Source organism: Felis catus, chromosome A1, assembly GCF_018350175.1.
Source record: "Felis catus isolate Fca126 chromosome A1, F.catus_Fca126_mat1.0, whole genome shotgun sequence".
Lineage (NCBI taxonomy): Eukaryota > Metazoa > Chordata > Mammalia > Carnivora > Felidae > Felis > Felis catus.
In genome coordinates, this window is record NC_058368.1 from 113,112,654 (window position 1) to 113,139,822 (window position 27,169).

The following is a 27,169-nucleotide window of genomic DNA, read 5'->3' on the forward strand; positions in this document are numbered from 1 at the left end:
GCTTGCCTGTTCAGTGATCGGATGCTATTCCTCTCTCATCATTCCTGAAACTTCGGTAAAATTTCAAAGTTATAGCCTGGCTCACATAGCACTGCAGGTAGTAAGAGGAAGGGCAGGTCCCCTGCCATGGAGAAGTCAACGGGTGAGGGCACAGGGTCCTCTGAAGCCATGGTGGAAGCCGTGGTAAGAGGCATGGAAGGCTCTATGAGCTCAGATACCAGCCCCTGTGAGCGGGCCCCCAAGGCATCAGCCCAGGGACAGGTGGAAGGGGCCATCTGCTGACAGAAGAGCTGGTAGAACACGGGTCACTGTGGTTCCAGTTTTACACATAAGCAGTCCCTTGTTTAGTCTGAGACATCCTATGCAACAGGTCAGCACAGGTGTGAGGAAAAGATAGACTCCGTGTGGACAGTGGTTCAGAGCATAGGGGTTTGACTGCAAAGAGTGGCTCAGAGCTTGGGTTGTGGAATCAGGCAACTTGGTTTGAGGGCCCCCGGCGCCATTTGCTGGCTGCAATACTGTGGATTAAGTTAATTTTGCTGAGCCTCGGTTTCCTCATGTAAAATGAGGATGATCCTAGTGCCTTGTAGGATTCTTATAAGATTCAGGGATATAGATAATCCATGGGAAGTACTTAGCACGCCTTCATTCGTTCATTTATGTATTCACAGCTCAAAAGGGGGTATCGATCACTTGCCCTGTGCCAGGATACATCCGTGAATAAAAGCAGAGAAATCTCATGCTCTCCTCCCCACCATCACTGAGTTTATAGCCATGTGCTATTTAGAGTAAGCCCTCAAATAAGATAACACTGTGATCTCTCTTCTACATGGAATGTTAAAATCCATCCATCCATACCCAATCTCACAGACATGGACCTGCTGCTGGTTGCCAGAAGCAGGAGTTAGAAGGTGACAGACATGGGTAAACTGTGTGGTTATTTTTCTTGGTTTTTTTTGTTTTTTTTTTTTAGTTCAAGTAAATAGAATAAAAATAAATACACAAGAGTAAACCAAGCCAATAAGGTGCTAAATAAAATACCTTCTTACTTCCCACGCACACTTCCATAGGATAAAAAAGACATAGTGTCTTAATAGATGTCTTTCTACCTTGGGTTAATGAGTGATACATTGAAATATTACTAACTATCTTGTAGTATTTAAAAAAATTCAGTTTAGTGTCCAGTAATTTTGAAAAGAATTCTTTGTTGTCAGAAAACAATAGAAAAATCTAAGGTAAAGATACATGGGGAAATTAGAAAGGAGATCGGGGGGGGGGGCATTGATAACAGTTTAAATATTATTGGTTAATTTATCACCAGGCATAGAGAGAGAAAGTAAAATGGCTGTGGTACGAATTGTAGGAAGACAATGGGCATTTCTATGAAAAACAAAACCAAACCAGAAATCTGTTATCAGAGAAGCTAAGTGATTATGAATAAAACCGTAATGAGAAGGAAATTTTACATGTTGGGAAAATAAGATCAAAAATCCCAATTTTTTTAATACACTTTATTGTCAAATTGGTTTCCATACAAAACCCAGTGATCATCACAACAGGTGCCCTCCTCAATACCCATCACCCACTTTCCCCCCCTTCCCACCCCCCATCAACCCTCAGTTTGTTCTCAGTATTTAAGAGTCTCTTATGGTTTGCCTCCTTCCCTCTCTGTAACTTTTTCCCCCCTTTCCCTCCCACCATGGTCTTCTGTTAAGTTTCTCAGGATCCACATATGAGTGAAAACATATGGTATATGTCTTTTTCTGCCTGACTTATTTCACTTAGCATAACACTCTCCAGTTCCATCCGTGTTGCTATAAATGGCCAGATTTCATTCTTTCTCATTGCCACATAGTATTCCATTGTATATATGAACCACATCTTCTTTATCCACTTGTCAGTGGATGGACATTTAGGCTCTTTCCATAATTTGGCAATTTTTGAGAGTGCTGCTATAAACATTGGGGTACAATTGCCCCTATGCATCAGCACTCCTGTATCCCTTGGGTAAATTCTTAGCCATGCTATTGCTGGGTCATAGGGTACATGTATTTTTAATTTTTTGAGGAACCTCCACACTGTTTTCCAGAGTGGCTGCACCAGTTTGCATTCCCACCAACAGTGCAAGAGGGTTCCCGTGTCTCCACATCCTCCCCAGCATCTATAGTCTCCTGATTTGTTCATTTTAGCCACTCTGACCGGCGTGAAGTGATATCTCAGTGTGGTTTTGATTTGTATTTCCCCGATAAAGAGTGACGTTGAGCATCTTTTCCTGTGCCTATTGGCCATCTGGATGTCTTCTTTAGAGAAGTATCTATTCATATCTTCTGCCCATTTCTTCACTGGATTATTTGTTTTTCAGGTGTGGAGTTTGGTGAGCTCTTTATAGATTTTGGGTACTAGCTCTTTGTCCGATATGTCATTTGCAAGTATCTTTTCCCATTCTGTAGGTTGCTTTTTAGTATTGTTGATTGTTTCCTTTGCAGTGCAGAAGCTTTTTATCTTCATGAGGTCCCAGTAGTTCATTTTTGCTTTTAATTCCCTTGCCTTTGGAGATGTGTGGAGCCAGAAAATGCTGGGGCTGAGGTCAGAGAGGTTTTTTCCTGCTTTCTCCTCTAGGGTTTTGATGGTTTCCTGTCTCACATTCAGGTGCTTTATCCATTTTGAGTTTATTTTTGTGAATTGTGTAAGAAAGTGGTCTAGTTTCATTCTTCTGCGTGTTGCTGTCCAGTTCTCCCAGCACCATTTGTTAAAGAGACTGTGTTTTTTTCCATTGGATATTCTTTCCTGCTTTGTCAAAGATTAGTTGGCCGTACTTTTGTGGGCCCAATTCTGGAGTCTCTATTCTATTCCACTGGTCTATGTGACTGTTTTTGTGCCAATACCATGCTTCCTTGATGCTTACAGCTTTGTAGTAGAGGCTAAAGTCTGGGATTGTGATGCCTCCCGCTTTGGTCTTCTTCTTCAATATTACTTTGGCTATTCGGGGTCTTTTGTGGTTCCATACAAATTTTAGGATTGCTTGTTCTAGCTTCGGGAAAAATGCTGGTGCAATTTTGATTAGGATTGCATTGAATGTGTAGAAAGCTTTGGGTAGTAGTGACATTTTAACACTTTTATTATTCCAATCCAGGAGCATGGAGTGTTTTTCCATTTCTTTGTATCTTTTTCAATTTCCTTCATAAGCTTTCTATAGTTTTCAGCATATAGATCTTTTACATCTTTGGTTAGGTTTATTCCTAGGTATTTTATGATTCTTGGTGCAATTGTGAATGGGATCAGTTTCTTTATTTGTCTTTCTGTTGCTTCATTATTGGTGTATAAAAATGCAACTGATTTCTGTACATGAATTTTGTATCCCACGACTTTGCTGAATTCATGTATCAGTTCTAGCAGACTTTTGGTGGAGTCTTTCAGGTTTTCCATGTAGAGTATCATGTCATCTGCAAAAAGTGAAAGCTTAACTTCATCTTCCCCAATTTTGATGCCTTTGATTTCCTTTTGTTGTCTGACTGCTGAGGCTAGAACTTCCAACACTATGTTAAACAACAGCGGTGAGAGTGGACATCCCTGTCGTGTTCCTGATCCCGGGGGGAAAGCTCTCAGTTTTCCCCATTGAGGATAATATTAACTGTGGGCTTTTCACAAATGGCTTTTATGATGTTTATGTTCCTTCTATCCTGACTTTCTCCAGGCTTTTTATTAAGAAAGGATGCTGAATTTTGTCAAATGCTTTTTCTGCATCGATTGACAGGATCATATGGTTCTTATCTTTTCTTTTGTTAATGTGATGTATCACATTGATTGATTTGCGAATGTTGAACCAGCCCTGCAGCCCAGGAATGAATCCCACTTGATCATGGTGAATAATTCTTTTTATATGCTGTTGAATTCAATTTGCTAGTATCTTGTTGAGAATTTTTGCATCCATATTCATCAGGGATATTGGCTTAGTTATTTTTTTTGCTGGGTCTCTGTCTGTTTTGGGAATCAAAGTAATGCTGGCTTCATAGAATGAGTCTGGAAGTTTTCCTTCCCTTTCTATTTTTTGGAACAGCTTGAGAAGGATGGGTATTATCTCTGCTTTAAATGTCTGGTCAAATTCCCCTGGGAAGCCATCTGGTCCTGGACTCTTATTTGTTGGGAGATTTTCAATAACTGATTCAATTTCTTCACTGGTTATGGGTCTGTCCAAATTTTCTATTTCTTCCTGTTTGAGTTTTGGAAGTGTGTGGGTGCTTAGGAATTTGTCCATTACTTCCAGGTTGTCCAGTTTGTTGGCATATAATTTTTCGTAGTACTCCCTGATAATTGCTTGTATTTCTGAGGGATTGGTCATAATAATTCCATTTTCATTCATGATTTTATCTATTTGGGTCATCTCCCTTTTCTTTTTGAGAGGCCTGGCTAGAGGTTTATCAATTTTGTTTGTTTTTCGAAAAAACCAACTCATGGTTTCATTCATCTTCTCTACTGTTTTTTTTTAGATTCTATATTGTTTATTTCTGCTCTGATCTTTATTATTTCTCTTTTTCTGCTGGGTTTGGGGTGCCTTTACTGTTCTGCTTCTAGTTCCTTTAAGTGTGCTGTTAGATTTTGTATTTGGGATTTTTCTTGTTTCTTGAGATGGGCCTGGATTGCAATGTATTTTCCTCTCAGGACTGCCTTAGCTGCTTCCCAAAGCATTTGGATTGTTGTATTTTCATTTTCATTTGTTTCCATATATATTTTTTAATTTCTTCTCTAATTGCCTGGGTGACCCATTCATTCTTTAGTAGGGTGTTCTTTAACCTCCATGCTTTTGGAGGTTTTCCAGACTTTTTCCTGTGGTTGATTTCAAGCTTCATAGCATTGTGATCTGTAAGTGTGAATGGTATGATCTCATTCTTTTGTAATTATTAAGGGATGTTTTGTGACCCAGTATGTGATCTGTCTTGGAGAATGTTTCATGTGCACTCAAGAAGAAAGTATATTCCATTGCTCTGGGATGCACAATTCTAAATATATCTGTCAAGTCCATCTGATCCACTGTATCATTCAGTGCCCTTATTTCTTGAGTGATTCTCTGTCTAGATGATCTATCTATTGTTGTAAGTGGAGTATTAAAATCCCCTGCAATTACTACATTCTTATCAATAAGGTTGCTTGTGCTTGTGATTAATTGTTTTAAATATTTGGGGCCTCCAAATTCGGTGCATAGACGTTTATAATTGTTAGCTCTTCCTGATGGATAGATCCTGTAATTATTATATAATGCCCTTCTTCATCTCTTGCTACAGCCTTTAATTTAAAGTCTGGTTTGTCTGATATAAGTATGGTTACTCCAGCTTTTCTTTTGGCTTCCAGTAGCATGATATTTAGTTCTCCATCCCCTCACTTTCAGTCTGAAGGTGTCCTCAGGTCTAAAATGAGTCTCTTGTAGAGAGAAAATAGATGGGTCTTGTTTTTTTTTATCCATTCTGATACCCTATGTCTTTTGGTTACAGCATTGAGTCCATTTACATTCAGTGTTATTATTGAAAGTTATGGGTTTAGAGTCATGGTGATGTCTGTAGGTTTCATGCTTGTAGTGATGTCTCTGGTGCTTTGTGGTCCTTGGAACATTTCACTCAAAGAATCCCCGTAAGGATTTCTTGTAGGGCTGGTTTAGTGGTGATGAATTCCTTCAGTTTTTGTTTGTTTGGGAAGACCTTTATCTCTCCTTCTATTCTGAATGACAGCCTTGCTGGATAAAGGATTCTCGGCTGCATATTTTTTCTGTTCATCACAGTGAAGATTTCCTGCCATTGCTTTCTGGCCTGCCAAGTTTCAGTAGATAGGTCTGCTACTACCCTTCTGTATTTTAAGGGCCGTTTATCCCTAGCTGCTTTCAGAATTTTCTCTTTATCCTTGTATTTTGCCAGTTTCACTGTGATATGTCATGCAGAAGATCGATTCAAGTTACATCTGAAGGGAGTTCTCTGTGCCTCTTGGATTTCAATGCCTGTTTCCTTCCCCAGATAGGGGAAGTTCTCAGCTATGATTTGTTCAAGTACACCTTCAGCCCCTTTCTCTCTTCCTCTTCTGGAATTCCTATTATATGGATATTGTTGCGTTTGATTGCATCACTTAGTTCTCTAATTCTCCCCTCATACTCCTGGATTTTTTATCTCTCTTTTTCTCAGCTTCCTGTTTTCCATAATTTTATCTTCTAATTGACCTATTCTCCCCTCTGCCTCTTCAAATCTGTGCTGTGGCTGTCTCCATTTTATTTTGCATCTCATTTATAGCATTTTTTAATTCATCATGACTATTTTTAGTCCCTTGATCTCTGTAGCAATAGATTCTCTGCTGTCCTCTATGCTTTTTTCAAGCCCAGAAATTAACTTTGTGACTATTATTCTAAATTCTTGTTCCGTTATATTGCTTAAATCGGTTTTGATGAATTTGTTAGCTGTCGCTGCTTCCTGGGATTTCTTTTGAGCAGAATTCTTCTGTTTTGTCATTTTGCTTAGTTTTCTGTCCCTTATGTGTTTTAAAAGCTTGTTGTGTGCTCTGCACCTGTGAGCACTGCTGTATTAAAGGAGGGTCATACACTGTCCAGGGCCTGGCCCTTTGGGAGGTGTTTTTTGGGGATTGTTACTTGCTCTCTATTGTTGGGACTTTTGTTATTTTATTACCCTACTCGTAGTGATATTTTGGACCCTCCACCAGGTATGGTTTGATTTGTTCCTTGGAGTAGCCCTGTAAAAGAAAACAGACAAACAGGAGACAAAAACACACAAACACACAAACAAATAACACAAACATTTAAACAAAAACAAAAAACTAAAGACTAAAAAATAAACAAAAAAAACACCCCAAAACACTGACGACAAGTAAAGAAGAGGGTGGAGGTGGTGCTGATGGAAGAGCACATACAAAGAAAGAAATGATGGGGGGTTGGGGGGGGAGAAAAAATAAACATTGATTATTCAGAGAGGCTGAAAGGCTTAATCCAGTGAGAGAGAAAGGAAAATAAAGAAGGAGGTGGGGAAAACGAAACGAAGATAAAGTTACCCAGACAGAGAAACTATATGGCTTGATTATTCCGGAGAGAGAGGAAGGAGTGTAACAAAGGAGGTGTAGAACATGTATCAGGACAATGGATTAAATATGTCTGTTTAGACCAATAACCAGAGTAACCAGCCTAGGGGAGGGAAGAGATAAGGAGGACAAATGGGGGTTGGGGGGAGGATATATTTCCAGAACTGACCTAGAGTTAATCCAGGCCATGCTGCATTGCTTGTCGGGAGGAGCTGTCCACAGGGTCTGTGCCCCCACGGTAGATACGCAGTTACCCAGTGCAAACGGGCGTGGTTTGGTGTTATCTGGATCCATCTCCACTATGGGCCCCTGGAGTGATCCCTGAGGCCCTGCCTTGGTGGTGGTGGTCGGGGGGAATGGTGTTCCCCCAGTCTCTTCTCCACGGAGCAGGACTGGTGGACTCCATTTGAGTCGTCCTCACTGTGCTGCGGGCGCAGACGGGGCGGTCCTTCTCTCTCCCCCACTCCCCTGACCCTGCGCTTGGCTAGGATTCAAAGTCCCACTTTGTGCGCTCTGGCCCTGGGGAAGTGCCTCTCTGTGCAGCAATATGTGGTCTCGGCTGGCTGTGTCTGTGCCCCAGCACTTCAGGGAGGACCACCTTCTGCAGACTGAGCTGCTGCCCGCGCCGCCAGCCCCCGGGGTGGCGGACACAGGCAGCCTTTGCCTTTTCCCACAGCACTCCAGGGAGATGGCGGCCTTTTCCTCCTGCAGACTGTGCCCTTGGCCCAGCTACTGGGCCCGGAGGTGGCCGACGCAGGCAGGTTCTGTACTGTCGCGCAGCCCTCAAGGGAGGGAACCACTTTCTCCAGCTGGGGACTGAACCTCCGACCTACCGCACCCAGGGCTGGCTCCCCTCCTCCCCAGGTGCATGAACAGGGAGCCGGCTCCAGTCCAAAGAAAGCCCCGCAGTTAGAGATTGGATCCCTCTCAGTCTCAGTCCGAGGTCTCTCTCCGTCCAGATACAGTCCTGCACTTCCCTAGCCACTCTTTCTCTTCCCTTTGTCTCTCTGCAGAAGGGGGTCCCTCCCCTCCGTGCCCACGTGGCCTTTTTTTTAATCAACCCCAGTTCACAGTTACCCACCTATCTTTTTTCCAGTTTTCCCATTTTCTTCCTAGTAGATTCAGTCTCTTTTCCTCCCAGGCTCTGGTGTTCAAAGTCCTTTGGCTTCTGCACTTCTTTGAGAGACTCGGGACATAGGGATTTCTCCACCATGTTGGCCCCTCCTTCCAAAAATTCCAATTTTTTGATGGTTATGGAGGATCTATTCAATTATTCAGCAATCTGAAGCTATCACTTGTGATTAAAATACCAAATGGATAAATGCTGTTTCCCTATAGTCTTGAACCTGTACCAAGGTGAAAAGATGGGGATATTTCAAGGTGTTTGGATGGTCTGTTCCAGCTGTGAACCAACACTACACCCTAGAGATGTCAATTTCAGAGGCTGATTGTCCAATTCATCTTTTTTCATGTCCTTTCCTCAGTATTTGTCTTTTTCTTTTACCTTTGTTAGCAAAAGGAGCGACAAATGGCTTTGGAAATGAAATTGGTCGATTTGGGATAAAATGCTAACCCGAATTTTAGGCATATATAGTTGGGGGTTAAGAAAATCTCTTGGTTTAAATAAAGATTGGGTATCCCTTGAAGGTTTCACTTATTCATATATTTTATGCCTGAGCAAACTCCCTTCCATCTGTTTGTGTATTTGTCCCTTACAAATAGATGTTGTCAAACAGTATCAGAAATACATTGAAAAAATACATTCTTTTCAGTAAATATGTGAGTATGGGATGATGAACAAATGATTGTAATGATACTTTACACATTAAATTCTTGATTATTTGTGCTTTTAAACAGTAAACTAAGGCATTTCCAATTCAGAGCAGTGAATTGTTACCTGATAATAGACTTTGGATTTTGTTTTGTTTTTCTCGAAGATATTTATCTTGAGTAATTCATGCCAGAGCTGCCTCATTGTCTTGCTCTGTATTTGACTTAGGGATTGGTTAATACTATTTAAACAGGGATTAAAACGTTCTCCTTGATTTGCTTCATATATTTCCAATTTACTGTGGGACCCTCAGCACGAGCATACCTGGGGGTGACATAGGGACACACAGATTGGGATTTGAATGGCTACAGACGGTCTCTCCATGCTTCCCTTGTGACCAGCCAAGTTTCCCTGAGCTGGAGAGCATCTGTCAGCTTTGTTGCTCAGATGTCACACCGCTGGAGCCCAAGGAAGGCCATTACTTACCCGAGTGTACTTTCAGACAGCCCCCTCCAACCATCTGGCCAAACTGGAGTGAATTCTACAATGGAGGAGTCTTGCCTTACTTTTCAATTCCGGTAGCACAGAGGCAACCATCCTATTATTCTACAGGTTCGGATGGGAAGAGCAATTAGAGAATGAGAAAATTATGCAGGACTGCAGTCTGAGAGAGCACAGAAATTAGCAATTCATTATTGGTATGGAAACCGTGACAAGGGGATTTTGAGAGCGGCGGTAGCCTGGCGGAGGCAGCCAGCCTGTGGAAGTTTCTGGCAACACTGTAATAAGCCATTTCCTAATTCAACTGAACCAAAGGCTCCTGCCGCCTTAGGAAATTGTTCAGAGCTCTTTCCCCGTCATCTCGGGGCCCCTGATATCCGGAGCCAGCCACTGTGGATGTGATGTTTGCAGGGCCTATCTGCCAAGACTCTCTATTTGTTTCTGACTTCTTCAGTTCTCTATGTGCCGTTAACCAGTCAGCAGCTGTGGTCTGTCTGTGAGTGCCTCATTTGCTCTGAATGGGCTCCTCACACCTGCCTGGATCCTAGTACAGCCCCTGACAGAAAAGCCAGTCATGGGACATCCACGTTGGCACCCATTGCATCCCTGGAGCCCACCTAAAGTCTTAGGACCCATCTAGAGGTGATAGTTATGGAAAAAGAATAACTAGCATTAATTATGGAGTGGTTACTGCTAACCTGAGTTCTTGCTATGATTCTAAGCATTCTGCATGTTTTTATGTTACTCGATGTTCACAAAACTTCGATAACGTAAGTACAGATATTAATTCCATTTTGCAGATGAGGAAACTGAGACGATGGGAGTTTAAGTAACTTGCCCAAAGTCACTCAGCTGGCAAAGGGTAGAGCCAGGGTCCTTGTTTCCTGACCAGTACATTGTGCTTCATCTAGTTTCTCCTCAGGGTGGGCGTGACAGGTGGCTCTCTGGGTCTGCAGGTTGCCTTAGTCTAAAGTCTGTGCCAAATCTGACTCCCACTCAGTTTTAGGAGGTGTCAATCTAAAGCCATCTCTTTATCTGTGATGTCTGATTCCTTACCCTGGCTTATGTGATTTTATTACCCACCTCCTTTTTTTTTTTTTAATTGTTTAATGTTCATTTTTGAGAGACAGACAGATAGACTGTGAGTGGCGGAGGGGGCAGAGAGAGAGGGAGACACAGAATCTGAAGCAGTCTCCAGGCTCTGAGCTGTCAGCACAGAGCCCAATATGGGGCTTGAACCCATGAAATTTGAGATCACGACCTGAGCCAAAGTTGGATGCTTAACCAACTGAGCCACGCAGGTGCCCCGGGTTTCCCACTTCTTAAAATACAATTAGGATGGTCTGGAGATCATTCATACTCATTGTTCAATCATTTAAATGGAATTGGCCTTTTATTGGGAGTCGTTGCATAGACTCTTGCAGGGGTCAGTCCAACCACCTGAAGAATCTGGAAGGGAATGTTGCCCAAGAGACCAGAATTCCTTTCCCTCTGGCTATGGTGATTTTGTCTTCTTTATTTTACCTGTGGGTGCTTAGTGATGGCTAGTACTGTTAAAGTGTTCAACTAGGCAGCGCTGCCTTGTTATAGAAAAAGTATAAAGCTCCATTTCTTAGTTACATTGTTCTCCATATTCTTCTGAAATTTAGACACATGAAATTGATATGTATGTAACATACACACAAGTTCTATTAGAGCATTAGGTTGATATGGACAGAGGTAGGGTGTTACATATATATCAAAGTTGATGACCTGAGAAGATAGCAGGATGATGAAAGAAATGATACGAACACCTCAGAAGGAGCCAGAGAACAGATTATGGGAAATGGGGAAGTTCTCACGAATTCTCTGTATCCCTTCAAGATAGATAGGTAGATAGACAGACAGATGGAAGGATGGATGAATGGATGGATGGACAGACTGGATGGATGGATGGATGGACAGACGGACAGACGAAAAGAAAGAGAAAAGAAAAGAAAAGAAAAGAAAAGAAAAGAAAAGAAAAGAAAAGAAAAGAAGAAAAGAAAGAAAAAGAAAAAGAAAGAGATAAAGACAAGCTAGGGCAAGAATGGGTTAGCAAATGGGGAAGGGAGTGCATTTAAGGTAAGAATCAACAAGGTAATGTTCTCCTTGGTGACCCCATGAAGCTGTAGTCACCCTCACAAGTTATTGGGTAGGGAGAGATTTAAGTACCATGTCCTTAGTAGCCCCTGTTGCCTTGGGTGAGGTCTAAGCATCTGCGCAAAGTCTCATGGCACCTCGACTTCAGGCTAGTGGAGTAGCTCTTTTCTGTCTCTTTCCAGGGGATGGGAAGGGGGGATGATCTCTATAAGACCAGGAGAAGTTTCTCTGCCTCTACTCCAGACAGCAGAAGGATGCTGAGCACTCAGGGACAAGGCAATCACCTGAGGTGCAGACACAATATACTCTCCTTAGAGAACCAGCACTGTGTCTTTCTCAGGTATTAAGAGCCAAGACTAAGATACACAGTGTCCCTGGGTGGAAAGGCCCAGTGTTGTGAAGATGTCACCACTCCATGATTCCTCTAAAAGTTCAGTGAGTTCCAAATCAAAACTCCAGCAGGATATTTTATAGAAACTATCATACTGACTATAAAGTTTATATGGAGGAGATACTGTTGGAAAAAAGAAAGAATGATTGAAAGAACATTAAGAAATGTACTTGACCTAACATATATCAAAACATACAACAGAAGTAGAGAAATTAAAACAGAAGAAATGCATGAATAGGTTGTTGGAATAAAACAGAGGAAACAAATGTTAGCTTATGGGAAATAAGAATTCAGCTTATGGGAAAGATGGAATTTCACATGGTTAGTCAAAGGGTGAGCTGTTTTCCCCTCACATGGAGAGCTATTTGTCCCAACAGCATTGACCTAATAAAGCTAAACATACCCCAGCTCCCCACTGCCAGTATCCAAATATCACTGAGAGGTGCTAGAGAACTCTTTATGTAAGATAATGATGATGTTACATGAAAATGATTAGAAATGCTTTGCTAAACCTTAGAGTGAGTTAGGTCTTCTAGGCAGGATACAAAGACCAGAAGTTAAAAAAAAAAACAACTCACTAACCAATGTGTGAAATACATTTGAACTCTATGTCAAAGGCATCATCGGGGTGTTTGAAAGATAAGCAATATGGTTTCAACTTGCTGAATGTCATACATTTTCCTAGTAAAATTTGGGGAAAAACGCAACAGATCAGGAGGGCATGACACAACTTAGAGGCAGGATTAATATTCAGACCATATAAAAAGTACTTCTACATGCCAAACATTGAAAAATTGACAAAGAATAAAGATAGGCAGTTAAGAATGAATGCCAACAGACTATAAGCATATGAAAAGTCATTCCACTTGACTAGCAATCAGGGAAATGAAAATTAAATCAACAATTAGCTAACATTTCATATCCATTAGACTGAAAATAAATGTATTGATCATATTCTTTTGTTAAGGAAACAGACACTCTCACCCACTCTTGTTTGGAGTATTCATTGCAAAGCCTTTGGGAGAGCAATTTAAGCAGCATTATCAACAATTTACATGTACACGCTCATTAATCCAGAAATTCTGTATCTCAGATGTATTCCAAACATTTTCTTCAAGATTCTTGCGAAGACATTAGGAAAGATGACCATCTTTAGAGGAATAAATAAACTGTTGATGCACACAAACCATGGTCATTAAAAAGAATGTGAATACAGGGGCGCCTGGGTGGCTCAGTCGGTTAAGCAGCCGACTTCGGCTCAGCTCATGATCTCGCGGTCCGTGAGTTCGAGCCCCGCGTCAAGCTCTGTGCTGACAGCTCAGGGCCTGGAGCCTGTTTCGGATTCTGTGTCTCCCTCTCTCTGACCCTCCCCCGTTCATGCTCTGTCTCTCTCTGTCTCAAAAATAAATAAACGTTAAAAAAAATTAAAAAAAAAAGAATGTGAATACATATATATGCATACATATATATGTGTATGTATATATATATATACGCATACATATATATGTGGATATATACATACATAAACATATATATGTGTATATATGCATACATATATGTGTGTGTGTGTGTGTGTGTGTGTATATATATATGAATTGAGCAAAAATGTTTAGAAGCCATTTTTATTTGTCTGTGAGAAAAGCCAGACAGATAACAATTCATGGAACACAATTCCCATTTTATGAAGGGAAAACAAAAATACTTGTTTTGCATAAAAACATGACTGGGAAGATGGCCTCAGGATGTCTCATTTCTCTCTCTCCCTGTCCCTTTCTCCCCCTCTCCTCTTCCCCTCTCTCCTCTTAAAGCTAGTAGTTCAGCCATGTCTCCCTACCTAACCCCTTCACACACACACGCACACACACACACACACACACACACACGCACACCACTTGCAGAATTACATCCTAGTTCAATTCTAAGCTTCTTTCCCTACTCTGCATTCTCACGGCACCTTGTATATCCGCTACCCTCATCTCTGTCATAATTGTACATTCAAACTCTCTTTTTCTACACTGGCCTCCAGACAGGGACAGTGTGTTACATGCTGTGTCATATATATGGGCCTAGTTATACACTTGCTCCAAGGCCTCGCGCTGTGCTTAGCACACAGCAGGCACTCAGTAAATGTTCACTGAATGACAACTCCTTTGTAAAAGGCAACATTGAAATACAGTCATACATTGCTAATTAATACGTAAACAAATCTATTAACAGCCCATGTATGAAATGTCTACGTGGAGGAGAATAAGAAATTCACATGTGACCACGCGTTGGGCTGCTTCATGAGCACCCCTCCTCCAAGAAACCGTGTGCAACATTGTGTTGTCTTCACTGTGCGACGGTAAAGGGGCAGCTGCTTGTCCTTACTTCACATGGACGTCCTGCAAGCTTCACCCGGTGGTCTGTCCATGCCTCTGGTATGTGAAATCACAGAGAAAAGACGAGGCAGGAGGCTGGCGAAGTTTTCCTTTACAGTTTATCAAGGCGAATACTGGCACCTCAATTTTTATTAAAAAAAGAAGAAGAAAATGCAAGCAAAGATAATGTGGAGTTTGGGTTCCAAAACACAGATAAACAGTGGGAGTAATGTGGTTCTGCTGTAAACACAGATAATGTGTTATGACCAGAGAAGCCCAGTATCTCAGGGGTGGAATGAATCTGAGAGGTTATCCATTTCAGTGAAATTACATTTGCTATAACATAGAAGTCTGCAGTAGATCACTTATCGCCGTGGGTGAGTTTTCAGAGAGGGATAAAACTGTACTTGGGTCCTGGGAGGGAGGAAGGACAGGTGGGATTTGTGGGGAAAATGAGGTAAAATGAGCCCCCTTGTCTTGCCTGCCTGTGGTCATGTTTTCATGTCTTTCCAATGGGCAGTACACCAGCAGGCCCTGGGAGACCCCTCTGACAGGAGTGAGGCAGGACCACCATGCACATGCGCGACAGTGTGGTCACTGCATGAGCTGGAACGCCCTGTGCCCTGTCTCATCGATCCCTGGAAATCTGCGAGTTGCTTCGTTCTCCATTGCCAGGCAATGCCACAGTGTAGTAGGCAATCAAAGAAAGTGTATTGAATTGATAAGATTAGATGCGTTTTTTTTTTTCCCACGTGGAAATAAGGAGATGGTCCTTTATTTGAAAATGGTAAATGGCTTTGGAAGATGGGGAGAAAGACAGTAAGTGTGTATATCTCTTTATGTCTGAATTGCTCTTTGGGATTTGGAGTATGATATTTGCCCTGCTTGATAAATAAGACTGGAGACCTAGGGACCGAATAGAAAGTGAGTGTTAGGCTCATTATTGCTCTACTCGTAGGGGAGTATTGTGTATCACTAGTTTCCCATTAGAAGGGAATGAGTAGACCAGAAGGCAGGGAAGCAAAAAAGTGATTCCATAACCTTCTGTCATGCATACTGTGTTTTTGTCAATAAGCTGTCTTCGGTTTTGTGGTTCTGCCCTCAGTCGTGGTCTCTGGGGATTCCCTTCATCCGTGCAGGGCCTCTTGGAAGGGCAGGCCTGGCCAGTGAGCAGTGGGCAGCCAGCTCCTGGGAGAGGAGCTGGGGGTGAAGAACAAGGAGAAAAAATATCCAGAAGTTCCAACACAGACTCCACAACCATATGCAGTGATTTGCCAAACGGGCAACTAAGAGACTCCCTGTGGTGAACGCCCTTGAAGGGGTCCTCATCTGTTCCTTGCTCTCAGTCATCTCTGACCAAGACATTTTTGTTTGATGAATGCAGTCCATGTTTTGGGGTGTGTGAGTGTGTGTGTGTGTGTGTACCCATCTTCTGCCCCTAAGGGTTTAGCTGCTAGTCTGTTCAGGCTTCTGTCTATTCGCCACCGCAAAAGACACATGCTCATTACCAGATGGTAACAATTTTTCACCGAAGAGATGTTTTTCACAAATGAAGCTCCCCCGGCGTATGTTAAGTAGGGCTTGCTAATACACGAAACTTGAGGAATGTTCTGTCTAAAACAAGGTCCACTTTGAATACAAATCCTATTCTCATCTGTCTTTCTCTGGCCAGCTGCGTTTAGCCTTGACCTGGTAGCGTATTTGTACTACGAGGGACTTAGCCTGTTAGGTCCGGTCCTCTCTTTACACATGAAGAAACTGAGGCCAGAGAAGGCCAAGTGACTTATTTACCCAGGGTCACAAAGTGATCTAGGACAAAGGTGGACTGGACCTCCGGTGTCGCGAAGCATGAAGCCCCGTGACATTCCACTTTGCTCTGGCGGTCTCCCTATGTTGCCAGTGTTCAGTTCATCCCCTGGCTGCCTCAGGCCCCTCTCGCCTGGCTGAATCTAAACTGAGACACACTTTATTTCGTTTCCGATGAAGTTTTTCCATGTGGTCCTTTATATAATTGGTCCGCAGCTTGAAGAAAAAAATGTATGCTGGTGTCAGGGGGTAAACCCTCTGCCTGTTCCAAAGTTAGCTTTCTGCCCACTGCGTGTTTCAGCTGCAGAGCCAAGTAAATCTAGGACAAACGCTCTCATGAATCACTGATGGGGTCTGTAGAGAAGGATGTTTCCAGGACCTCAGAGGCCTGGCTTAAGAAATGCAAGTCGTTTTAGGAAAAGAGAAAAGCTGCCACTTTTTAAACCAATACTTTGTCCACCCCCCGAGTCTCTGACCCACAAGCACAATATTAACTCGAGCAAACCTGATCCGCTCAGCTTCACCAGGCTTGCCATCTCAAATCCCCAACCAGCAACGTGTCACATCTGACGAGCAACGCCATTTGGAGGCAGAAGGCAGGACAAAAGAGTAAGAATAACAAGCTGAGGAGAAGCCAGCAAGGCAGGGGAGAGAGATGCTCTGTAATGGTGAGGAGCACCGGAGTTACAGGCAAGAAGTTCAAGGGTGTCACAAAGTCTCATCTCCCTGCCATGTTCCTCCGCATGGCATAGGTGTGGGCTACTGCGAGTATGTAGGTTGCAAGGGCCGCAAGGAACTGAAGGCACCGAACTCAGCTTGTAAATCCTTGGGATGAAGAAAGCAAGGCTTCAGAATCGGAGGCTAATCAGCCATTTGAGAAACGCAGGACCAGCCTTTACCCTTGCGCTTTGAGCCTGTACTGGGTCCTTCTGAAGAAGCAGGTACTACCTGCGGTGGTGGTGGTGGGGAGTCATCCTAAGCCCTCCCAGCTCTGCTGCGCAGTGCTTTGTACAAGTAGGGAAGATACTGTGGACTTGGTGCCTCGCCTACTGTTGTACTGGGTGCTCTTTCCATGCATTATGCATTCATTTATTCTTCCCCAATAGCCCATTTTAAGAAACTTAGTGTCCCTGTCTTCCAAATGAAGAATCAGAGCTCTGCAAAGTTAGAAATCTTTCCCGGTTTACATGTGTGTAAAAGAGAAAAGCCTACCTTCAAACCGTGGTCTCTCTGGCCCTAGAACCCGTAGTCTAAATCATTAGGCTAATGCTCTCTCGCGGTATTTTGCTCTACGAGAACTTGCAGACCCTCTTGGCAGTCATGCTTGGGTGCTTCCAGAGTAATTCAGAGGACCCAGGCTTTGTGGCCAACTTGAAGGGTATTTATGATGCTCTGGAGTACATTTCTTCCCTCCCTCCACTCTCCCATCCTCCTTCCCTTTCTCTTCTTCACTTTATTCTTTCCATTCCTTCTTTCTTTGCCTCAACACTTACTGGACACTCCCCATGACCCCAAGCAATACTGTTGAAACCAGTATTTGATTCCCTGTGTCAAGACGCTTCCTATTGGGGGGCAAAGGTCACACCGTCTCTTTTTGCCATTTCACACTCTTTGCTTATCGGAACTTTCTTCAAGGATCCAATATTAAAGCATAAATGGTTGCCAAGTCTCATAAAGGAAGTGCCAAGAATTGTCCATAAAGAAATATCACCCAGAGGCCAAGACCACTGAAGAAATCAGATCAAAGTGGAGATTAAGACACCGAAGAAAGGAGTCAGTCACCAGGAAGAACTGAGGGTGTCATTATAGTCAAGAAGGGGCTGTGGGAAGAAGACATACTGGTAGACTGAGCACACGAACCTCTTCAGCTGACTTTTAACCCACCAGCTAGCAATGCTCTTTCTTCTCCCAAGGCTGCCCCCTGCAGCCCAGCCCTATAAATGACCATGTGGTCTTCTTCCCACACCCCACTCACCATCTTTGTTTAGCTGATCTGGATTGCTGATGTACGTCTTGCCCAGCCTGCCTTGATTGACTTATCCAGACCCTGGACAAGGAGTTCTGTGGACGCCTGCTCTCCACCTCCTTCCTCACCACAAGAAAGTGTATGGGGGAATCAGACCTAGAAGTGGACATTCCCAGAAGTAGTCTCAGAATTTGTGGTTTCTCATTCTTGGGGTGAAGAGAGAGGGGCTCAGGGAAATTCCATTCCAAGCCATGGAATTACAGAAACAGCCACTGCCACTGAGAACCATCTCTCCCCATTCCTGTTTCATTAGCTCAGCTCCAAATGACTTAACTAGAACAGACAAAGGCTCATTAAAATATCATGTTGGATGAGATGTAATTCTCAGAATAATGTTAACATCAAACAAGCAATTGGGAAGCAGCATGGCTCTGGTATTGCAAGTGAGGAGGTATTTTGCAAGGTAAGCACTCGTCTTACCAATGGGGTTTGGATGCCGGGTGGAGAGAAAATGATGATGGAAGAAGAGGCTGTTGCTCTGAGGATTGAAACTCCATGTTGACTAAACCCAGCTGTATCTAGTCAGCCCTATTCTCCCAATATTTGGCTTCTCAAAATGTAATTCTTTTTTAAACCTAAATCTACTAATTACGTCTTCTTTAAGTTGACTGGTCAGCAATTCTTCCTTACAAATCAACCAACCACTTTGAAGAGAAGCTGCCGAGTTAGCTTTAGAGCCGGGCAGAGTCCTCTTTCCTGTAGAGATGACCAGTCAGTCGTGATGCAGTATGGGAAATAATCACCAAGGCAAAAGAATTCCAGAGGCAGCTAGCTGGGTGTAGTATAAACAACCTTGCCTCAAGTTAGAGCTAACTTTTGGTACTAGCTCAGTCACTATACTGGGTTAAACAGTGCACCCCCAAACTTTACGTATGTACAGAACCTCAAAATGGGACTTTATTTGAGGATAGCGTCTTTGCAGACATAATTAGTCAAGATGAGGTCTTACTGGATTAGGATGGGCTATAGTGCTCACTGGTGTCCTTATAAGAAGAGGAGAAGCCCACAGAGACATATAGAAGGAGGAAGGGCCATGTGAAGACAGAGGCAGAGGTTGACATGATGCACTCCAGCCCAAGGAATGCCAAGGGTTTCCGGGAGCCACCAGAAGATAAGAGGAGACAAGAAAGGATTCTTCCTTAAAACCTTCAGAGTGAGCATGGCCCTTTCAATATTTTTTTAAATCTAGTATTAAGAACTGTGAGAGTACATTTCTTTTGGTGTAAGCCACTGAGTTTGTAGTAATTTGTTATGGCAGTCCTGAGACAGTGATACAGCCCCTCATCAGCTGAGGAAGCTTGAACTCATTTTTTATCCTCTCTAGTCATCAATTTCTTTCTCTAGGCCAGAATTTAGGCCTCACTGTATGCTAAGTCATGTAATCACTCTATTTCCTCATTTTAAAATGAGAGTAATATAACTTATTTTTTTGAATAACGAGAATTAGTGTTTACCTGTTTGGAACATTTAGTACGTCATAAGCACTTACAGGCATCTCACTATTTGTTATCTATTTTTGTATCCTGACTTGATCTGAAAAGACCACACACACACTTGCACACACTTGCACAGAACTTGATGCTAAGGTTCCCAACATCCAAAAAGAAACATGACATTTTGTGTAACTGACAGAACCACGGGGCAAATGATCACAGCTTTATCCTGGCAATCTTTGGGAAGATATTAGTGGGCCAGACTGTACACTCTCCTGGGCCCAGAGTTTTCCTCTACACGTTCCCAGATTTGATTTAGCCTCGTTGGTTATTAAATGTCTTGTATGGTGTACAAGGCTCACGGTAGCAGAAATAAGGAAAGACCCAATTTCTGTCCAGAAAGAGCTGCCAGTCCAATGGTAGGGTACTGAATGGAGGTCATTCATACAGGCCTACAAGAAACTGACCTAAGGCAGAATAGTATTGTGTCCTCTGTCCTTGGAAGGTTGAAAGCATGATAGATAAATCAATAGCATTCTGAAACAAAACAAACCCATTGTCTTAACTTGCAGCCAGGGGAAGCATTTCTCACCAAGCAGTGGCTGCTCCAAGCCTCTCACCTCCTGCCCCAATGTAATGCCCAACTAGGGGAGTTCAAAGGATAAGGGGCTTCATTGTCTTGAAAAATCTACTGTGAGGATTTCCATTTCTAAGACTGTCGAAATCTAGGAATTGAAGCAAGAAACACTGTGCTAAGTGGTGGGAATATATACTGGTGGATAAAAACAGATAAGATCCTTGCTCTGATGAAGATTATACTCGAGCAGGAGAGACAGACATAAGTTTTTTATCACCAAATCAATGGGTAAAAACCGTTCTATACTATAAAAGCAAATAATAAAGAGGTTTTTTAGTTGGGGAAGTCTGGGGAGGTTGTCATGAAGAAATGATGTTTGAGCTGAGATCCGAAGGGTGAATAAAATTTATCTAGGTTGGTAGGGGAGAAAAGGACATCCCAGATAGAATATACAGCATGTACAAAGGCTCTGAGATGGACAGAGCTTCACTAGGAGAGAGGACTGAATAGAACCCAATGTCAGTGCTTTGGAAAGAGCAAGTCAAGTCTTGGAGGGAATATGAAGCTGTTGAGTTAGAAGCCAACAAGACCCTGCAGGACCTTGTCAGTCACGTGAAGGTTTTTTTTTTCAATAATTTTCTTTTTTTAATGTGTATTTATTCATTTTGAGAGAGACAGAGTGAGCATGAGCAGGGGAGTGGCAGAGAGAGAGGGAGAGAAAGAATCCCAAGCAGGCTCTGTGCACTTAGTGCAGAGCATGACACAGGGCTCAACCATGACATCATGACCCGAGCTGAGATCAAGAGTCAGACGCTTAACTGATTAGGCCACGCAGGTGTCCCGAGGTTTGCTTTTATCCCAACAGAAGCCATTTGTGAGTTCAGAAGTTTGCTACGCAGTGTGGTCTATGGATCAGCAGCATGAGCATCACCAAGGAAGGTGCTAGAAAGGCAGAATCTCCGGTCCACCCCACACCCACTGAAACGGAATCTGTTTCCCAGGTGTTTCCCTGGTGTGCATATTAAAGTTTGAGAAGCACTGGTGTAGAACATTTTCAGGTAGCGTAGGAATTGCCAAGTGTGGAAATCGACTCAAAACACTTGTGTTATTAAGTGTATGTGTACGTATGCGTGTATCAGGGAGGGATGACAATAAATCCCGTCAAAGAAACCTGGTTAATGGCAGCACATATCATTATGTTGTTGTTCTACATACACTTTCCTTGAGAACAGTAACTGCTTTTTTCCACTACGTCAGGGCTCCTCTGTGCACTTGGGACAGTTCTCAGTATGTTCAATGTGCTCCATAATCAGCGCAAGACCTGAGGACGTCTCTGTCCGTGGTGGCACATCTGAGGCACTCAGACACAGTGCCTGGGTGGGCCCAGTTCCCACCTCTGAAAGGCGTCTTTAATCAGCCAGGCTCCTTTCCACTCTGAGTTTAGACATGGCCTGAGACTCCCCACACCGTTCTTGAGTGTATACCAATTGATCTGATTAGACACACAACATTAAATCATCCTGCCGCCCCTCATTTCTCTGAGCAAGGCATGAAAACGAATTTCAGTTACAATCGATATTTCTGAAGATTCAGATGTAGTTGCCCAGGATCCTTCAGGCCTGCAAGCCTCATTGCTTGGCCACAAGAGGCAGTGGTGGTCACACAACAGGATCTCCAACCAAATGAGGGAGAATAGATACCAGCTCTGAGAGCTTGCTTCTCACAGAGGCACCAGTGGCTCACTCAGGAAGGAAGAGTGGAGACTCCTCCAAGAAACTTTGTTCTTTTGAGCTGCCTCTGGGTCTGCAAGAAAGGATGGCTGGAAGCTGGTTAGAAAGGCAACTTAGCTGGACAAGTTCAGCTACCACAAGCTTAGACTGAGATGGAAAACCTGTCAGACACCACAGAATGAATCCTGACTCTTTGAACCAAGCAAGATTCCCGGCCTCTTGAGTAGCCGGCTTCGTTTTCCCCTCAATTGTTTGTAAAAGAATAGATGAATCTTTCTCTCCTCCAGTGCGTGTGTAGAGGTGAGTGAGAAAACTGTATTTGCCACCATCTGTGCCAAATCCAATACTTAGTCCTTTCAAGAGCAAGCATTTTTCTGGACTCTCAGATACATGACTGTAATAAAATGAGATTGATTATGTGTCCAAATGAATCAAGTGCATTATTTCAGAGTTATATAGACTTGTCCTAGGTCAGCATTAGGTGTATCCATTTGGTAGATTCAAAAAGATCCCTGGGCCCTCCTCTGTTTGAGTTTCCTTTCAGTGAGGGGGCAAGCCAGAGGCTCAGGACACAGCTCGAGTCCTAAATATCATTGCTACGTAATTAACCGACGTTTATCCGTGTGACATCAGCAAGGACAAATATGTGGCACACTCTAATAAATAGCAATAATGAATAACATCAAACAACTGAACAGAAAGGTTTGGAATGTGAGGAAGAACCAACAAGAAACAGTCAGCAATAGAGTACATAACAATACAGAACACAGCATAGTTTACTGGGAAGCACAGTATTGCTAACAAAGCCTGCAGGCTCGGAGGAGGGGAGACTTGAGATGAATGTTTACAAATGAAAAAAAAAGTTGAACTGTTGAGCTAGTCATCCATTAGGTATCTGGGTAGCTAGCCTCTTTGAACATGTTCAGAAAATCTTAGTTGACACTGTGCACCTGGCATCCTGATCAGTCTTTTCAGGGAGACACTCGAAGAGGGGTCAGGCTGGCATCTCTTGAAAGAAGGATCATCCAAACAGGTAAAGGCTTCTTTCCAAACACCAGAATTCCCAAGTAACTGCTTTCTCTGCCGTGTTCAGAAAGGTTTACTCTGGATCACAAAAAAGGTAGCAACTAATTCCAGGTTTCATATCTGAGCGCTAGAACTTCTATATTCCCCTGGGAATTATTCTACTGTAGCGTTATTTTATGACTATGTTCAGTTTTATGCATGACATGAAAACCTAACTTTGAGCCACCAAATTCCATGGTGTTGATTCAATGTATTTTATACATCAGTTAACTCCTCTGGGAAAAGTACTATTGAGATATATTTCTGTGTGACAGAGCTATGATTTTGTTAATATATACAAAGCCCATTGCTGAACAAAATTCACGTGTCTGAATGTGTTTATTATGCATCTTTGGCTTGAGTGTAAGTCTCTTTATACAATAGGGAACGTGTCAATTTATTTATTTGCTTTGTTTCTTTGTTTCTTGAAATAGTAACTTCATATGGTGTTTCCATTTTTAATTATTTAAAATATTTTTTTAAGTTTGTTTATTTTGAGAGAGAGAGAGAGAGCACGCGCAAGCGGGGGGAGGGGCAGACAGAGAGAGGAGAGAGAGAATCCCAATGAGACTCCACATGCTGTCAGTGCAGAATCAGATGAGGGGCTGGAACCCATGAACGGTGAGATCATGACCTGAGCTGAAATCAAGATTCAGACGCTTAACCAAGTGAGCCACCCAGGTGCCCCTCTCTCTTAATTTTTTGAGGAAACTTCATACCATTTTCCACGGTGGCTGTGCCAATTTACATTCCCACCAGCAGTGCACAAGTTTTCCTTTTTCTCTGCATCTTTGCCAACACTTGTTATTTCTTATCCTTTTGCTTCTCGCCATTCTGACAGGTGTGAGCTGGGATCACATGGTTTTGATTTACATTTCCCTGATAATTAGTGACGTTGAGCATCTTTTCATATGTCTCTTGGCCATGAGTATGTTTTCTTTGTAAACATGTCCATTCAGGTCCTCTGCCCATTTTTAAGTTCGATTGTTGGTTGTTTTGCGGTTGTGTAAGTTATATAGTTTGGGTATTAATTCCTTATCAGATATATCATCTGCACACATCTTCTCCCATTCCGTAGGTTGCCTTTTCATTTTGTTGATGGTCTCCTTGGCTGTGAAAAAGCTTTTCATTTTGATGTAGTCCCAGTCATTTATTTTTGCTTGCCAGAGGAGACATATCTAGAAAAATGTTGCTATGGCCAATATCAGAGAAATTGCCGCCTGTGCTCTCTTCTAGGATTTTTATGGTTTCAAGTCTCACACTTAGGTCCTTAATACATTTTGAATTTATTTTTGTGTAGGGGGTGAGAACGTGGTCCAGCTTTATTCTTGTGCACAGAGCTGTCCATTTTCCCAGCACCACTTGCTGAAGAGACTGTCTTTTTTTCCGTATGATGCAGTCATTCCACTACCAGTTACTTACCCACAAAAGTGAAAACACGAATCCATAGGAAGCTATACGCACTCCTATGTTTATTGCGGCATTAGTTACAATAGACGAGATATGGAAGCAACCTAGGTGTCTCTTGATAGATGGAATTGCTAAGCAAGATGCGCGATACACATACATGCGTGCATGCGCACGTGCACCCACATACACGTATGTACACAGTGGAATGTTATGTAGGCAGAAAAATGATGAGATCTTGCCATTTGCAACAACCCGGAGGAGCCTCGGGGGTAGTGTGCTAAGTGATACAAGTCAGACTGAGAAAGACACCTACCACATGACTTCGTTCATATGTGGAATCTAAAGAACAAAACAAAGGAATAGACAAAAAGCAGAATCAGACCTATAAGTACAGAGAACAGACTCGTGTTTGCCAGAGCAAAGAAGTATGGGTAAAATGGGCCAAGGGGAGTGGGGAGTACAGGCTTCTAGTCATGGGATGATTGGGTCACGGGAATAAAAAGCACAGCATCGGGAATATAGTCACTGATACCGTGATAGCATTGCGGGGAGTTAGGCGATAGCTAGGCTCGTAGTGAGCATAGTGTAATGTACAGAGAAGTTGAATCACTGTGTTGCGCGTCTGAAAATGATGTAACGTTGCCAATTATACTCGACCAAAAAAAAATTTCATAAAACATAGTAACATTCAGTTGGGTTTTCTCTAGCTCTCTTGGGATGTACTTGACATAGAACATTGTGTGACTTTAAGATGTACAGTGTGTTGTTTTGATACACCCACATATCGGGAAATGATGACCACAGTAACGTTAGTTAACGCCTTCCATCAACTCATGTAATTCCCCCTGGGTTTTTGGATGGGGCAAGCGAGAAAGAGGCCTCTCTGGCAGTGTCTTGCCCAGCTAGGGAAGCAGGGTGCTCCCCCACGTGATGTTTTTTCCTCCCATGATGGAAATCATAGTCTGAGAAAAATCTCTCTTGTCCTGAGCTGTGCCGCCCTAGTGGAGAGATGTGGGAAAAGTCTCTCATGTGTCCAAACCCGTATGGTTTTTGTTGATTGTTTTTTTTCTCCAGTGGAGTGCTGAACTTCTCGACTGGAAACCTGGACTTCTATTGAGGCTTTCTTGTCAGAGGATGATTGGCTAAGACAGTGTTTTCCCGGGGTTCCTGGACTGTATGTAACTGAGGCTGGAGCTAGTTCATGAGCCGCTTTGGGGTTCGCTCCTTAGACCAAGGTCCATGTGTGTATTACCCAATGCATGGGTAGGGAGTATTCCTCCTGGGGCACTTGGCATATGGTTGATGCCAGACCCCTCACAATGACGCTTTTGTCTGTGGATCGATGCCAAATTGTTGCTGAGTGGGGCGCATGGTGAGGGATGTCTTATTCAGTCATATAGACATAACCTGTCAATTCATTTTCAAAGTTGGTCAAAGCAGTTGTAAATTTCAAACCATGAAAACATCCGGTTGAGGTATGGAATCTAAATGAATTCTTTGAAATTCACCAGTGCAATGGTTTTAATGAGGGGGAGGATGTATAAAGAAGGCTTTATGCTATTTAGTTCACTTTCTTGAAATGGAGATCTAAAACTGCAGTGACATGATGTATATTTTAAGTAGTAGATAAAAGTAAATATAAGCCAAGAAACAATATGCTGCTCAATTCTGATCAGAATAGAATAGGAAAAATGCATTTAGGTCTGCGCTCCTCTCCTTGACAAACGTAAATATTCACGGGAAAGTGGCCGGGGTGGCAAAATATTTAGAAACTGCATAATGGTAGGAATAACAAAGTAGGTTAGCCTGAGTTTAACCCTGGGAGGAAGACTTCAGGGGGTTGGAAAATTACTTCGTGGAAGCAAATTCATTCTGTGTTTTTCTAAGAGGGCAGAAGCCAGAAAAAAGTCAGCACAATGGCAGAGTTCTCCCGTTATTAGAACTGCCCAGTGTTTGAATTAAGAGTGGCAGTAGCAAGAACCATCTGGTACAAAAAAAAGAAAAAAAAAGGGAACTTGGTAATAATAATAGACTTTATTTTTAAGAACAGGTTTAGATGTACCAAAGAATTGTAAAGATAGTACAGGGTTCCTATATACTCTGTACCCATTTTCCCCTATTATACTCTATAATATTTTATATAATATATAATTATATATTATTAATTATATATAATTTATTTAATATATAAAATTATATATAATGTATTATATATTATTATAGCTTACATGGTACATTTGTTGCAATTAATGAACTAATATTGATACAATACTGTTAACTAACTAAAAGGCCATACTCAATTCAGATTTCTTTAATTTTGCCTGAGGCCTTTCCAGGATCCCTTTCAGGATACCACATTACATTTATGTGTCCTCTCTCCTTAGGGTCCTCTTGACTGTGGAAGTTTCTTATGTTTTCCTTGTCTCGATGACCTTGACAGTTTGGGACTACTGGTCAAGTATTTTGTAGGATGCCCCTCAAAGAGGATTTACCTGATGTTTTTCTTATAATTAGACTAGGCTTATGGGTTTGAGGGAGACAAAGTCCCACTTTCAACAGATCCTATCAAGGGTATATATAATCAACATAGCTTAGCCACTGTTGATGTTTATCTATCTTCATCTCTTGATTGGGATACTGTTCGTCGGGTTTTCCTCTGTGAAGGGAAAACTCTTGCCATACTCTTTGGGGGAAAGTCACTATGCAAAGCCCTCATTTCAGGAGTGGGGATTTATGCACTCCCCTCTTGAGAGTGTCTGCATAATTCATTTGGAAGTGTTCTGCAGGGGAAATTTGCTCTTTTCCATCAACTCTTTGTTTATTCAGTCATTTATTTGTGTTGGCCGGGATTTGTGGATATTTATTTTCTACTTTGGGTTATAATCCTGTAGTACTTAATTTATTTTTGTTGTT

The 27,169-nt window shown here is 42.4% G+C and overlaps 1 long non-coding RNA gene across 2 annotated transcripts in view; it reads left to right on the top strand.

The window, feature by feature from the left end:
* The window catches only part of LOC109500675, a 101,651-nt gene that overhangs the window by 35,340 nt on the left and 39,142 nt on the right, over positions 1–27,169 (top strand). The window contains exon 4 of one of the 2 annotated variants that reach the window (XR_006599240.1): positions 14,067–23,277. The exons of the other annotated variant lie outside the window; for it this stretch is intronic. This is a non-coding gene — a long non-coding RNA (uncharacterized LOC109500675). Of the gene's footprint in view, positions 1–14,066; positions 23,278–27,169 lie in introns of those variants that run through there. 2 annotated transcript variants of the gene reach the window in all.